The following is a 16204-nucleotide window of genomic DNA, read 5'->3' as shown; positions in this document are numbered from 1 at the left end:
CATGGAAATTATCACATTATGTACTCGTCAATTCTCTATGTGTATTTTTTTATGAGCAGCTCAAGGATTAGACCAACAGTTTATTCAGTTTTTCTGGTTTGTTTTTGCTCTTTCTGTTAACACCATGGAAGCACTGGAATGGAAGGGCTTACTTGTCTTCTAGCCCTTGGTTTGAATGTTGGCTTCAGAACTTACCAGCTGTATGAACTCGGGCAAGAATCTTAAATTTTTAGAGCCTCAAATTTCTCATCTACATAATGGAAATAGTGATAGCACATGCATAGCAGGGTTGTGGTGTACATAAAAAAGGAGAGCAGATGTAAAGATCCTGGCAAGTTAGGCATTCTAGAATATACACACACACAATGCATACACTCACACCATCCATCCATGTGCATATGCATGCATTCATATGTACACATGTGCATGCATCTGTATCTTCATATATGTTTATATACATACATTTATGTATATGCGTATACATAATGCATAAATACATGCATTTATATGTAAGCATAGGTATGTGTGTGTGTGTGTTCATGTATGGGTGTATGCACACATCTATATTCAACCGTATGTGTGTATACTCACGTATATATGTGCTCACATATTTAAGCATATGTGTGTGTGAATATTTTGTCATTGCTATATTCACCACCCCTTCTCCTTGGAGGTCACTGGAGCCCAGGGTGTAGATTTCACTAGGCTACATACACAGAGTCATGGATTTAGTAGAAATACATTCCTAAATAGAGTGAGTGCACATGGCTGAGCTGGGGAGAGCTGCTTGTCAAAGTGCTGAACCAGGAGAGGTGGACCTGCATGCCATGGAAAGCAGGTCAGGATCATAACTTATAAGAGGGAACCTCTTCCAGGTCTGGAGGGTGGTCAGCAAAAGGAATGGGTACCCACAATAGAGTTGGTGGAGAGTGGGTAGAGAGAGTTGAAAGAAGAGGCAGGACAGGCTACAGGATGGGATTTTAGGGCTCTCTTAGCTGCAAAATCTAGCCTCATTCTGACCACTTCACTTGGCAGATGTCTATTGGCCTCACAATGGCCTAGATATCTCATGTTCCAAGAAGTCTTCCTTCTCCCCTCTCATTTAGGCTGTGTTTTCTTTCCACATTAGAACACCCTTAAAAATCTGTGCTCGCTCCATTGGTAGCGAAGATCATGTTGTCCTTTAATTGTCTCCTTTGCAGAGTCTGGGTTTCTGGAGTGCAGGGATTATGGCCTATTCCCTGCTGAGTCTCAGCCGGTATCTGGTAGGGGTGTCGTCAGGGGGGGACAGTGGGATGGTACTGATGATAAAAAATCAAAACACACTCTTTTCCTCCTAGCATTTTTGAACCTCATCTTCTGTTATCTCCCCCTCATTCCACAATGGTCTCCCCGTGCCTCCTCAGACACCCCAGGTGGCCTCCCACCTCAGGACTTGTTACCTGTGCCTATAGCATCCCCATTCCTCTAGCTCTTTCAAGTCTTAGTTCACATTTCACCTTCTCCATGAGGCCTTCCCTGACCATCTTACATAAAATTACAACCATCCCTCCCCAGTGGTGTCTCACTTTTACTTTTCTCCATAGGTTTCACTAACTTTATGCACAAACACAAGCCCACATTTTACCGGTTTTCTCTTTCTTCTTCTCTGTAATATAAACCCCTTGAAAGTAGAGTCTTTGTTTATTGTGACCATACCTGTATCACTACAGCCCAGAACCATGTCGGGCACATAGTAGGTACTCAGTAAATAGTCACTGAATGAATGAAATCAGATGGCAATTAATAATTATTACTATAAATAGCAGAAAGAATAGGGATGTGCCTGTTTAGATGGCTAATGTGAGTCTCTGCAGGAGAGAGGTCCCTGTGGGAACTGGCCTTTGGTCCCCTAACTTACATGCAAGGCTGAGCCCATGCACACCCTCCCCTTAACCAGAATCAAGCCTGTTTCTGGCAACAATGCCCCAGACCAAGCATCTCAATGTCAACTAACTGCCTTACTTTGTAATACATTTCTTTTTATTGTGAAACAAAACACAATAATGTATTTTATCAGTCCTAAACATGTGTCTTGTATTCAGAAAGAACAGCATTTTCCTTTTTCCCAACAGTCATCTGTGGTGTTAAACTGAATATAATTAAATTAAAAACATCCTTGAACTCTCCAGAATATAATGCCTTGGACAAACCTCAAATTATTGTAATTAAAGCTGTTGAGACCCCACAGTATAATGGATGGTCAACAAATAGTACCATAAAGTGATATTCTACTATTAGGGACGATACTCTTCACAGTAGGAGATCTGCATATGAGAGTCAGGAGTGGAAAAGGAAAGAGGACTAATGGAACCACATTTGAAAGGGCTGCGGTTTGGTGCAGGATTTCAACCAATCACCATTCCCACCTGATTTCCATTTGAGATTGGTGGGCAGTAATGAAAGCAGCTTGATTCTGAAAATGGAAATAATACCTACCATTTATCTAGCACTTTCCAAGTTCCAGGCATTGTTCTAAGCACTTGGCACATACGTCCTCATTTAATCCTTCCAACAACGCTCAGATGTATATATGGTTATTGTCTCTGTTGTGTAAGTGAGGAAATGGAGGCCCAGAGAAGAAGGCATGTACATTGTCTCTCTGGGCCTGTGGTTCATCACAGGTGGCACTGTGACGTGGATGCCCACGTGGCATCCTCAGTATAGATTTGACCCTCACCCCATTCCACTTCCATGTCCTCTCTGAATCCCCACTTTTACTCCCTATAGAGCTGTCTGCTAACCACACAATGCCTCGCAGTATCCCAATGCTCATTACATGGGGCAACAAGGGGCATTTTCAGCTGAACATGGTTCATGAAGGGTAAAAAAAAGAAATGAATGAGACATTGCTTAAAGGTGCTCCCTGCCTGGCACTTTGGCATAACCACTAGAGCACTGGAGGCTGCCTGGCAGAGGGGATCATGCTTGTTTTGTGCAGCTTGTCTCCAGCGCCCAGCACCGTGGCCAGTATTTGAATAGGCACTCAAGGATGTGTTCGATAGATGGGTATCTACAGTGGCCCTACAAGGTAGGCAAGAGTAGCCCTATTGCATAGATGATAAAATTTCGGAGAGGGTGAGAGACTTGTTGAGGATCCCACAGTCAGTTAGGGAAGAGCTGACATTTAAATCCAAATCCGATAGAACTTCAAGGTCTATGTTTTCCAAAATGGCACAGGTGGCAGAGGTCATAGGCAGCAGCCACATCAGGCAGTCTCTAAAGTTTTGTTCTGGTTTGTTTTTATGGTGAAGGCTTAGAAATCTGGGGCTCACAGGATCCAAGGTGACAGAGAGAGACATGCATAGGTTGGCCCTGGCAGTGTGGGGTCAGCAATGGCCAAAGCAGCAGCATGAGTGGCCATAGGCAGCCTCTAGGAAGCTGCTGCCTTTTTGAAGCCTTTTATCCTAACCCTTGGGTAGTCTGTCACACTACAGGGAAGCACTTTCCACACTTGAAAACAGCCCGCCAGCTAATACCATTACTGAGCACTTTGATGAATAGAGGAGTCCACATCAGTCAATAAGGTGTTGTATCTGCATCTTGAAAGATTGGCAACACTCAGCTGGATTCAGGTGTCAAAAGCAGGGCTTGGAAGCCTCAGAGATAGTGCAGCTCTGATACATGAAGAGGGATGGCACAGCTCTGAAGCCCCAGGCCCATCTGCATCACAGCTCTCTTCCCCAAAGATGGCCCCCTTATTTCAACGACTCAGAGACCTTAAATCCAATCTTTCCTGCCCAGATAATGCCTCTCTCAATCCTAATTTCAAAACCTACACAGGAAACATCAACAAAGCAGCTCAGTTTCCAATTCACTTCAGTACACATTCACCTACATGTCCCGCAGGTGTATGAAGCCCTTCAGAACTGAATGTCCTAAACCACCAATATGTGCTTCCAAGACAAAGAGACATACATCTTTCTGGAGACTTGCTGGAGTCTGCATTCCACCACTGCAAGACCTGGAGCAAATCACTTTGCCTTCTGGAGCCACTGAAGGTCTCCTCCATTAGACAAGGGACAAGACACATCAACTGTTAAAAGTGGTTGCATTATTCATTTCTTTGTTCCTTCACTCAACTCTCTAATAGGAAAAGTGAACACATCCCCTAGGCCTTGTAGTCTGTCTCCTTCAACCTTCTCAGGAGATTTATACCATTATTGAGCCCTTTTCACCCAGATGGATCCTTCCTATAGGCAAGTCTTTCCTAATGCGGGGGGGAGGGAGGGAAGAGAAAGAGGAGGGAAGGAAGGAAGGAAGGTTGGAAGGAAGGCAGGAAGGCAAGCCTTATTGGTTCTATATCTACCCCCACTATTTCACTATCTGTCTTCTTCTTAGCAGCCAAACTGCTTAAAAGAGCTGTCTTTAACATCTGTCCCCATTTTCTCTCCTCCCAGATATCTTCCACCGCTATCACTCCACCAACACAGCTCCTATAAAATGAACACCCTATTATCACTAGTTCCAATAAAGAACTTTTGGGTTTCCTCAACCTTCAGTTTACTTGTCTCTTCTCTTCTTACTGAAGCACCCTCTCTTCTCCTCTTCCCCACCAACTCACCTGGCTTTCCCCCATCTCTGCAGCTGCTCCTGCTTAGTCTCATTCTTAGGCTTACCTGCTTCTGTTAGCCATTGAATTTGGAAATCCTCAAGGTCACAGCTTCCTGCTCTTCTCACTCAATCTTTTTCCTTGGGGCAGTTTCTTACAGGATGGACACTCCAGTTATTGTAAATATCCTAATGACTCTCTAGTATGTATCTACTCCCCTGGACTCACCTCTGGGAGAGGAGTGGCTGTGTGGGAATTGGGACAGTAGTTACTCTCTGTGGGCAAGATTCCTCCCAAATGGGGCTGTTTCAGAGTTTCTAAAGGCAATCTGTTGACCCAATGATTATTAAGAGATGAAGAAGATAGGAGATGTAGTACGCAAACAGTCACTGAAAGGGTGGCATGTTTTTCTGTAGCTGGCTTCTCCACCAAGGAACAACTCCCACTACCCTGCTCTCACCCCAAGACTGATGGTGGAAACTATTTATGCCTTTACTCCTGATGCATATATCCCACTGTCTATTTAGTAATTCCATGGGAATACTTGAGAGGCACCTCCAACCCAAGAGGTTCCAAACCAAATCAGGGCCATCTTCCTGAAATCTGGCTCTTTTTGATATTCCATTCTCAGTGCAAGCCCAAACCCTAGGAGTTACTCCTGACACCTCCCTCATTTCTATATTAATACATGCCTAATTTTTGTAGACTTTTAAAAATTAACTATCTCTAATTCCACATTCACATCTATCTCCTCAGCTAAGTACAAGACACCATGACTGTTCATTTGTGTTATTGTCATGACCTACTAATTGTTCTCCTTGCTAATCTTTTTTCTAGCTTCCTGGATACTATAGTTCAGGGGTTCTTTAGATAGGGGAAAAATGCATCTTTATTTGCATTAACCTCTAACTGAAATTCAGTGTTTCCTTTAATTATGGATGTAGGTAACAAATCACAATGGTCTTAGCAGTAACTATGACTATCATCAATTATAGAAAGAAATATTATATCACATTGCAATTTTGCTGATCTTTTGAAATACAATATATGCTCATAACTACTTCAAAATGATGATAGTGATTAATCCTGTGAACAAATCCTGTTATTTAAGGCACAAATAAATTTATGTAAATTACTTATTTATATAAACAAACAAATAAATATATTTATTAATGCCTTAAATAACAGGATTTGATCACAGGTTTAATACATACTTATATGTGTTACATAATATTTATGTGCAAATACATACACTATTTTTATACACAGACACACACATAGAAACACACACACACACACACACACACACAGTGTAGTGGGGTGGTAAATGTTTTAACAAGTGGCTCTTAGAGGGGGTGCTGATTTCTAATGTTTGCTAGTCTCCATGGTGCAAATACTCCCAACATGGTCACATTCAAGTTACCAACATGTCATCATTGAACACAGAGTTGGAAAGAGATGCACACAATCAGCATTTATGAGCTTTTACACTGCTTCATAGATATTATTCTACCATAAATATATATATGTTCTTTAATATTTTGAAAAGTATATCAAACTATTATATCAAAAAGTATATTCAAACTATTTGAAAAGTATATCAAACTATACATATGTTCTTTAATATTTTGAAAAGTATATCAAACTATACACTCTATCATAATTCTAAATATTTTAATCTAAATACAATATTCTGAGATAGGGTGCATAGGCTTCACTAGCCTGACAGGCCATGGCACAAAAAAGGTTAAGAACCCTGTGATTCCCGGAATTACCAGTTGCAAAAGAAAGTCTAATTAAGACTGTCACCTGCATGTCCCAATGGCTACACACTGTGGGAGCTGGGAATCAGATCTCAGGGTCTCAGAGTTGTGGGCTGATGCCACGCCCGGATGGCCATGTTATTTGCACAGTCTCGAAAGGCACCCTTGTCACATTGGGTATCTCTCTCACTACGCCACTCTGGAACTTTTTAATGGGTTCCCCAAACACTTTGGGATCCTCTGAATATAAGCATTATTGAGGACATAATTAAAGTTCCCATGGACTAGAGGAAACTTTCCAGTGTTTTCCCCATAACTGTATGTCTTCCTCACTGACAGCCTCCTCTCATACAAATACTTCTATTTGGCAGACATTTGTTTCCTGCCTGACTTTAGCAAAGAGAAAGGACAGGTTTTGCCTAATGAGCTGCTGTCCTAGGCCCTCAACCATTCTATATCTCTGTTTATTGCAAGTTACCCTTTTGTTGAACCATGTGTGTTGTTGTGTACACATTCAAAGGGTTGTCTTTGGATAACATTTCATTTAAAAGGAAAAAATCTAGGTACCATATTTTCAGTTTGAGGGGGAAAGTTTCTCTCTTTCAATCAATGATGAAAGGCTGTCAGCAACTAAGTAATTCCTAATCACTGTTGGCAAACACAAGACCATGTCAAGACATAGCGCCATGGCAAGCTTCCTCCTTGAGGGATGCTGTCCTTAATAGATGAGCTTATGGAGAATGAACTGGGGTGTCTTAAAAGCAAGTCTATGCATCAGTTAATCAAAAACCTGTCCCTTTTTTTCTTAACAGGCACCTTATATGTATCTTGAGAAAGCCGTAAATTGTGCTAATCCACTTCTTTTACTGCTGTCCAGAAAGAATTATTTTTGTTAATGGCATGGTAAATCAGGAGACTTGTTAGTGAAACTGCTCAGAAAATGGGTCTTGAAAATGAAAGCTATAATATTTGTCAGATTTCCAAATTCCCTCTTGGGAACAAAGATGGTAACCGTAACATATTTGCTAAATTCCATTACTTTAATACATTTATGTTGCTTGAGATATGGGATGCTAAGGAAGGCATGCACATAAATCAAGGGTAAAAACATAAAACCAAATCCAAAGATAGATATTATGGCTGTAAATTCAACCTGATTTCAGGGTTAGTATTCTGATAGATTTGAGTGTCTTCACTTACATGCTTAAAGGGCCTGCTCAGCCTCCTTTATGACCCCCAGGTGAATTCCTAATGAGAATGTAATCTTACCACCCCCTCCTCTCCAGGATCTCCAAGTCAAATGGCCCTGCAGCATGCTCTTCACAAAGAAAGGCACTGGCTTTCTGCACAGCACATGGCAGAGCTCAGTCATTCTCCCTTCAGTTACTTGGAAACTTTCTGGAGGAAAATAACTCAAGAGGTGCTCAAACTCACTCGTGATCAGAGAAATGCACTTGAAAAAAATAATGTAATAATAGTTTGGCAAATGTTTAAAGTTCGATGATATCAAGTATTGGTTTTAGTATGAGAAAGCAGATACTTTCCCATCCAAGTACTAACCAGGCCCAACCCTGCTTAGCTTCCGAGATCAGACGAGATCGGGCGCGTTCAGGGTGGTATGGCCGTAGACAGCAGATACTTTCATACAATGTTGGTGGGGGCATGGGCAGGTGATTTGGCATAAACCCTTTGGAAGGGGAATTTGGCAGAATCTTTTAAAAATACATATACACACAGATATGGAAATATATGCATATACACATACATATATGTGCACACATGTGCATGTGCACATACACACATGTGTGCATATTTGCTTTTTCACATCTACCTAGAAAAATACTTTCATATGTGTACATGGAAACGGGTACAAGGATGCTTACTATAGGATCATTTTTAATAGTGAAAGCCAATAGGGAAAAGGTTAAATAATTTATGGCAGACCCACACCATGAATATGATATAGCCCTTAAAATGAGTAAGATATTTCCACATATATGCGCATAGGAAGATGTCTGAAGTACTCTGCAGAGCGAAATGGTAATGCTATCAATATCCAAGAAAGAGAGGAGAAGACAGATTCAGGGGGGAGTAGCGGGTTTATCCGTGATTATTTAATTTTTCATTTGTCTTCTGGCATAAATTCCTGGCTTAAAATCTCAGTTGTACCACTCATTTGCTGGGTGAGTTCTGCTCCTCAATATTCTCATCTACAAAGTGGAAAACAAATGTCTGTGCCTAACCTATGCCTGGTATACAGTAGGTGCTCACCAAGTGTTAGAAGCATTTCCTTTGTCACCTTTCCAACATCGTCTTACCAAAACAACACACACACACACACACACACATAAATATATGGCATATATATATTTATATATACTTTCAAAATATATATATACCTTCGACATATATAATATACCCTCAAGAATGGGGAAAGAAGCTTCTTCTTGGCTTTTCTCATGTTCTAATTTATTGCCTTTTCAATTTGTGTTCACAAGCTCTCCCTACCTCCCTTTCTTGTCAATCCTTCTTATTTTATCTTTGGCTTGTCTGCTGTAAGGATTCAGCTCTGATAGCACTGTGGGAAAGCATAAGGCATTCAGTGACAATTTTTGACTAAGTGTCTCCACAAAATCAAATGGTATTATTATATCTGTAATTCCCTAGAAAGTAGACACAGAGATATCAAAAGTATTCGATCTTGCTTAACAGAAATACAGGGAGATGGAGATCCTAGAAAATGAGCTCCATTATTTCCAAGGAGAAAGTAAATCATTTAATACATGTAATAATTTAGCAGTTCTAAAAAATTAGGAAAAGCAGAGAGAAAGAAGGAGTTTTGGGAATTACCCCCATCTAGTTTCATTTTGCAAATGAGGAGACATGCTTAAAGGTCACAAAGTTGTCCAAGGTTACTGAGCTAGTCAGCTGGAGACCAGAGTAAGACCCTGGGATTCTTTTTTTTTTTTTTTTTTACTGCACTCTTTCCTCTCCTTCTCAATTTGCCCCTTGCCTAGAGCTCAGTAAGATGCATGTTCAAGAGATACTGTAATTGGGGAATATTCTGTTTCCAGTTAATAAGTTGACCCTGGATAATAAGCAATTCCCTTTGATCATTTTAAGGGAAAGAGAGCGCACAGTTTGAAAAATGACCTGAAACACAGCTGAGAACAGCATTTTAAGTTTAGAAGAGCCTAAAGAGAGTTTATTAAAATCCCCAAGAACTAGTGCTGTGAATCTAGTTTCATATATTCACCCTTCAACAGTTTTTCTCCACATACAAAATACTTCAATATGGCTTTGGGGGGTAAAATCTTGACATGAATTGTTCCTTTCACCCTTTATAAGAGTATCCTTTCTCTTCTTAGAAAACACAAAGCCTTAGGCTTGAGGGTTATCCTTGAACCCACAAGGGGATGGGGGGGTCTCCAAGATAAGAGGTCAGTGGATCCATCTTGTAAGAATCCTTAGCAGCAAAATGAAGACATGATGCCATTTTTACCTGGATGATTGTGCTCTTCTGTTTCTTTCTTATAGTTAAATGGTATCTCCCACTCATCTACTCCACCGGGAATCCTGGGCTTCTGACACTGCCCTTGACCTCAGAATCCCCCACTTTACTCACTCTAGCCTTCCCAGCTACCAGACCTCTCCCTATCAGTCAAGCTGCCCAAACTGCTAAAGAGAATAATCTTCCAAACTCAACCAACAAACACTCAATTTACTTTTCCCTGAAAAACAGCCATAAAATTTTAACTCTTCTTTGTCTTTCAGGCAAAAGATGAAAAAGGCTGTTTGTTCAAAGAATTAAACAAATAAAAGCAATTATAGCAGGTTACTTAACAATCTGGTCAATTGCTGCATTTTTACATAGCATTTGGAACACTGGTTCTATGCACAAATCTGGCAATGTGTTGTCAGTAAAAGCAATTTAAGTCTTTTGTTTACAAAAAAAATAAAAGGCATGGTCTCAAATGCAAAGGCATATACTTAGAAACTAGAAGTTACTTGTCATTCGATTGAAAACTTTATCGGTCTTGTTCTAAGACAGCTACTTCCTCTCCGTCCTCTAGTTATCTTGGATTTTACCCTCATGATGATTGCTACACCCACATCTTTTAAATCCTCACTGGAATAAGCTAAGGCGTAGTATTCTTTGCAAATTTCACATTATTACCTATATGCTGTGTTCCTCAGTTATGTTTTGTCCTTCTTTACTATGTCAGAATGAAAGTCTTTTGTCTCTGTGGACCTAAAATTTCCCTGCTGGAAAAACACAGCCATATTTCACTCATCATTGTTTCACGTGAGTTCTAAGACAAATATGCAAACTCTCTAGCTTTCTCTGCCTGAGAGTACTTGGGACTCATCTCTGCCCAAGAAAAAAATATCATTTTTCAACTGAGGCTCTAGTCAGGCAGGCTGAAAGTTTGGGCAGGAATTAAATGAGATCTTCCCCAAAGTCTCTCTCTACTCATTACCCCACTTCCCATCATTAATTGCCTCAGGAAAGGGATATTGCTGCTAATAAGCAAAGAGAGATCTAGAATAAACAAGCTGAAAGTTTTCAACGTCAAAGGGTTTTTTGTTGTTGTTGTTGTTATGGTTTTAAGAGCCCATTTTGTCTTTCAAACCCTAAATCTAAAAGGAATCAGGCTATACATTTGGGGTTTTAATGGCAGATGGGGAAGAGTGGATTATGATCCAGGGTACTGCCTTTTTTTCCAGACAAAATTTCCCTTATACTGAACTAATGAATCATTGAACATTATATCAAAAACCAATGATGTACTATACCTTGGCTAATTGAATTTAAATTTTAAAAAATCCACTGGGTTGGAAAGAGAAGGAGAAATGCACACATGGTAAAAGGGACAATGCCATGTCTTCTCTCTGAGCTGCAATTCCAAACCCAGTTCAGCAAAGGTGCAACAGAATGGCCCCTGCATGCTTTGGAAAGGGACTGAAACAATGGAGAGAGAGCTGGATGACTTGAGTCACCCGTGAGCTTGGAAGGAGAAGACCAAAGACCAGATGGATAAAATAACATCGCAGTGGATGCCAGAGTGCCTCCCACCCATCACGTGCCATGTCAGCACATAAACGCAATCAAGAGTAGACAGAAACCTAGGGGATCATGGAGGCAATGAATGGACTTAGCTTAAGTTTCCACCAACTGGCAGAAAGTTGAAGTGTATGTACAGTTTTAGAAGACAAACATGATTCTTATTGGCACCCCAGAGTTTGCGAACAGGAGATTAGTACCTTCTACACGCATCCTCATTTCTATCTGACATGGTATAGTGCATCTATATCACACTGGCAAAGCAATGCCTTTAAGACAGAACTTAGCCTCCCAGGACTTCCTCCAACAAAAGCACCATTTGAAATCACCAGTCTATGAGAAAAGTTCCAAATCAGGTTCTCACACTGAGTCCCCAAATCATGTTTTTATGAAGTTTTTTTTGACTTTAATTCACAGAACGACATTCCCACTTGTCATTTTCCTATTTGGGCATCTCTTATTGCAGTTTCCAACTATCTACCATTGGCCCTGGTCCCAGCTCCATGCAGGCCCCCTGAACTACATTTTGGTATGCTGCCCAAACATACTCTTCTGGCATTTTGCTAGATTTTGGCCTCATACATCTGTTTCTCCACAGACAGCTTGAACCAGCAATGCCACTCTGCATAGCTGAGATAAGCCAAGGACCGGATTTGGACAGCTGTAGGATTTAATCATCAAATGCGTAGAAGGGCCAGAAAACACACAAATTCACAGGTACTTTGGTCTTGACGGTCACCAAGCAACTTTATAATCTGATCACTTCTCTCTTCTGCCCATATTTCCCCTTCCTCCTGGGTTACACAACATACCTCCCCATCAAGGGCTTTCATATTGCAGCCCTACTAGAGGAAAGACTACATAGAAATGGCAGCTGAGAGTGAAGATAGAGGAACTCCCAAAAAGACAGGCTCAGTGCAAGTGAAAAAAGAGACCACATTCTTTTGTGATAGCAAACTCTTAGGTATCTTAATGATGTTTCATGCTTTATGTGGATGATTTTCCATTAAGTCTCTGGATAAGGAAAGATGGATAAGGTGAGAGTACCAACTTTGGATATATTCTAAGTAAATAACTACAAGCAATTCTGTTTAAAATAAAAATGGGGGTGCATGGGTGGAATCCGACTCTTGGTTTTGGCTCAAGTCATGATCTCAGGGTCCTAAGATCAGCCCCCCATAGGGCTCTGCAATCAATGGGGAATCTGCTTCCCTTCTCCTTCTACCCCTCCCCTTCCCCCTGCTCACACTCCCTCTAGCACTCTCTCTCTATCACTTTAAAATAAATAAATAAATCTTCAAAAATAAAATAAAATAAAAATGAAAATATGAATTTAGTAAGGTGGAAAAATCAAATAAAACTAATATACATTCGGTGAAAAACAGATTATTTTTTTTCTAAATTTCTTAGTATATCTTTCAATTTAGTTATGGCTTTTTCTAACCCTAAACTGTGCTGATGGGTCATCAGTTCATGGCATTTTCTTCTCCACTGTATATCTAATCTGGGGAATTGTGTTAATTCAGATAGCTTTAGCACCTGCTATGTATCCTGGAGAGAAGGAGCTGAGAGGGTCCAATCAAATATTGAGTGTCTACCAGGAGCTATGTCCTGGGCCACGTGTTTCATAAATATGGGGTCCCCAGTCCACACAGTAAGGCATATATTTACCATTTTTCATGTGGGGGAACAGAGGAAGAGGTGCATATAATAGAACCAGAAGCCAAACCCATGATGGTCTTGTTAATATGAATCCCAAGTATTTTTTTTCTCTCCTTTTTATCCTATACCACACCTAAAAGGCTTAAGACTTAAGTTGACTTCTGGAACATTTGAGAAATTGTCTAAATATTCATTTAAGAAAAAATGTTGAGCAATTCACATTCTGTCTATACACTAGGATTAAAAATTTTTTTTGAGTCTGAGCTGCTCAGAGATCCCAAATGAACACTGTCCTTTGGGTCTTGGGTGCTACAGAAGTCAGTGACTTGAAAAGAGAACACGCTGCCTCTTCCTGAATTCTGAGATGAAAAACGTCTAATAAGCAATGGTAGATGGGTGTGCATTTTCAAAAAAACAATAGAGTAATCACCCTTCAAGGGTAAAGAAGAATTATTCAAACTTGAGGTCAATTTAAATCTTTTAACTCTAAGTCTTCATAGTGCTTTTCCAGCAGCAGGACCACATCCTGAAATGCATAGAGTAGCTGAGCTGAGGGTGGTCGAGACCTACCCAAGGTCAGTGAGAGTAACTGGCCAAAAAACAGAAAAGAAAACACTTCAGTATAGTCTCTGCCTTTTCAGAAAGCTTTGTGTGCTTGTGCTATCTGAACTCCATGCCCAGCAGTGTTTCTGCCTTAGAACAGCACAGTGGAGGGAAAAAACAAACAGGGGTCAATAACTCCATCCCGGGGATCCAAATGGATGTTTGAGAGTCACTGAGACTACACAGGACCCTCAGTGGGGTTTATCTCAAAGTGAGAAGGATGGTAAAGGTGAAGTGCACATATGAGAAAGATGGAGTCACGGCCATATGTGATCGCTGGGAGACACAATGGAAGTTCGTTCCCTGGCAACTTCAAGTGCACTTTTTGGGCAGCTGAAGGAGGGAGATGGGAATGTTGTCTGAACATTTTGGTGAGGGTTGCTGCTCACTTCTTCCAAGACACTCAATTTTTAAATGGTATCCATCCAGTCAGTCCCTCAGCCCTCACCTTTTTTCTTCCAGCTTATTGAGGTATAATTGGTAAGTAAAAAGTGGATGTATTTAGACTGGACAATATGATGATTTAATATATGAATACATGTGAAATAATTACCAAAATCAAGTTAATTAATATACCCACCACCTCACAAAGTTACCTTTTTTTTTAATGTGTGGTAAAAACACTTAAGACTACTCTCTTAGCAACTTCAAGTGTACAATACAGTATTATTAACTATACACATCCTGCAGTACAATAGATCCCAGAACTTACTTATCTTAGAACTAACAGCTTGTACCCTTTGACCAACATCTCCCCATTTCCCCCACCCCACCCCCCTTAGTCTGTTTCTCTGATTTCTACCTTTTTAGATTCCACATAGAAGTAGAATCATGCAATAGTTTTCTTTCTGCGTCTGGCCTATTTCACTTAGCATAATGTCATCCAGGTTCATCCATGTTGACACAATTGAAGGATTTCATTATTTTTATAGCTGAATAATGCTCCATTGTATATCTGTGTGTGTGTGTGTACACACATATATACATATATATACAGGGTATGTGACAGGGAGAAGAAAGGTACAGCCAGAGAGAGAACATGGGAAAAGGAGATGAAGTCACAGAGCAAAAATTCTGGACTGTGGGCACAGCTGCCCACCCTGTGGACATGCTGCTATCATGTGCGGGTGTTTCCATTCTTTTGCTGTTTTAAGGAGCTATCACTCCCTGATACAGTACCACAAGAGAAAAGGGTCCACTGGATCTCTCAACAGATCTCTGTGTCGCCTTTCTTAGGAAACTATAAGATCAATGTCCTCCCCAGTTTTGCCTCTGCCACCAGGTACAGGAAAGAGCATTATGAAAAGCTGAAGAGTCTACTACCCTCATTAGGGTCAAATCTCAGTTATCTATAATGTTGGGTGTAGCAGACACTATTACCACTCTACCTATAATCCCTTAGTGGTCACTGTTCTCACAGTATCTACATCTTCTTTCTGTGGCCCCTGACCATGCTTGAACTGCTCCCTTGGTGGGTTGGAAGCACCAGGAGGTAATGCCCCTGGGAGAAGACCTCAACCAATGAGAGAGTTGGTAGATAGTTTCCCTAGCTTCCTGGCCCTGTGGGTGGCACAGTTCTGAAGTGTCTCAAACAGAACCCCACAGGTCGCCCATGATGATAACCTATCCACCCACATACAACTTATTGCCTTCCTTTTATTCCCAGTATCACTCCCTATTCCCTTACTGGAGTTTCCTGTCACTTCACAAATAAATGATTTGCACCAAATCCTTTTCCTGGGGACTGCTTTGGAGAACAGAACTAAAGACACTGGGGATTGGCATGAATGTAGATCGCAGACTTCTAAAGCTGCCCTCTCCCTTGCCCCAGACTTAAAGAGTCAACAGTCTGAGGACTATTAAAAGATTTTGAGTAATAATAATAAAATTACCTGGAATCATTTTATAGCCTGTGTATAAGTTAAATGAAGAGATTGAACGAGCCTTTCCAAGTTCCTATCCAATTTCCTCCAGTTAACTTTTGCATTTTCCTTGATTACTGATTCCAGAACATCACACTGGTTCCTCTTCTTGCTTTGCGTGAACACCCTTTCTCAACAGTCAAGTATCATTGACTCAAAAGTCAACAGTATTAACCTTGCTATTCTCAACCCTGCCTGTCCATCATGACTTCACATCTGTGACCAAGGGCTAAACTTGATAGTTGCTGGCTTGATAGGAATTCAGGGGATAGAGAGGTTCCTGAGTGACTGCACAAAGCTAGAAGATCCTGGAGATAGGGTAGATTAGACAAAGTTTTTCCTCAAAGCTTTGGAATCTATAGGAGCTAGAGGTCTCTTGAGGAGCCTCAAGCCAGGAGGTTAGATAGACTAACAAAGGAGACAATCTCATGAATTCAGCAGCCAGGTTAATTGAAAACAGACTAGAAGTATGTTGGGAGATGGGTTAAAGATTCAGAGATAAATATGTGTATAAATCTTGGGAGATGGTGGCTATCTTTTAGGTTCTTTGTAGGGTGAGGGTGAGTCTGAGCTTAGGAAGCCAAGCATGACTGGACAC

The 16204-nt window shown here is 40.7% G+C and overlaps 1 protein-coding gene across 2 annotated transcripts in view; it reads right to left on the bottom strand.

The window, feature by feature from the left end:
• The window catches only part of CDH13 (cadherin 13), a 984509-nt gene that overhangs the window by 796793 nt on the left and 171512 nt on the right, over positions 1-16204 (bottom strand). The window lies entirely within an intron of this gene.

Source organism: Ursus arctos, unplaced genomic scaffold (assembly GCF_023065955.2).
Source record: "Ursus arctos isolate Adak ecotype North America unplaced genomic scaffold, UrsArc2.0 scaffold_19, whole genome shotgun sequence".
Lineage (NCBI taxonomy): Eukaryota > Metazoa > Chordata > Mammalia > Carnivora > Ursidae > Ursus > Ursus arctos.
This window is presented reverse-complemented; position numbering and strand designations above follow the sequence as displayed.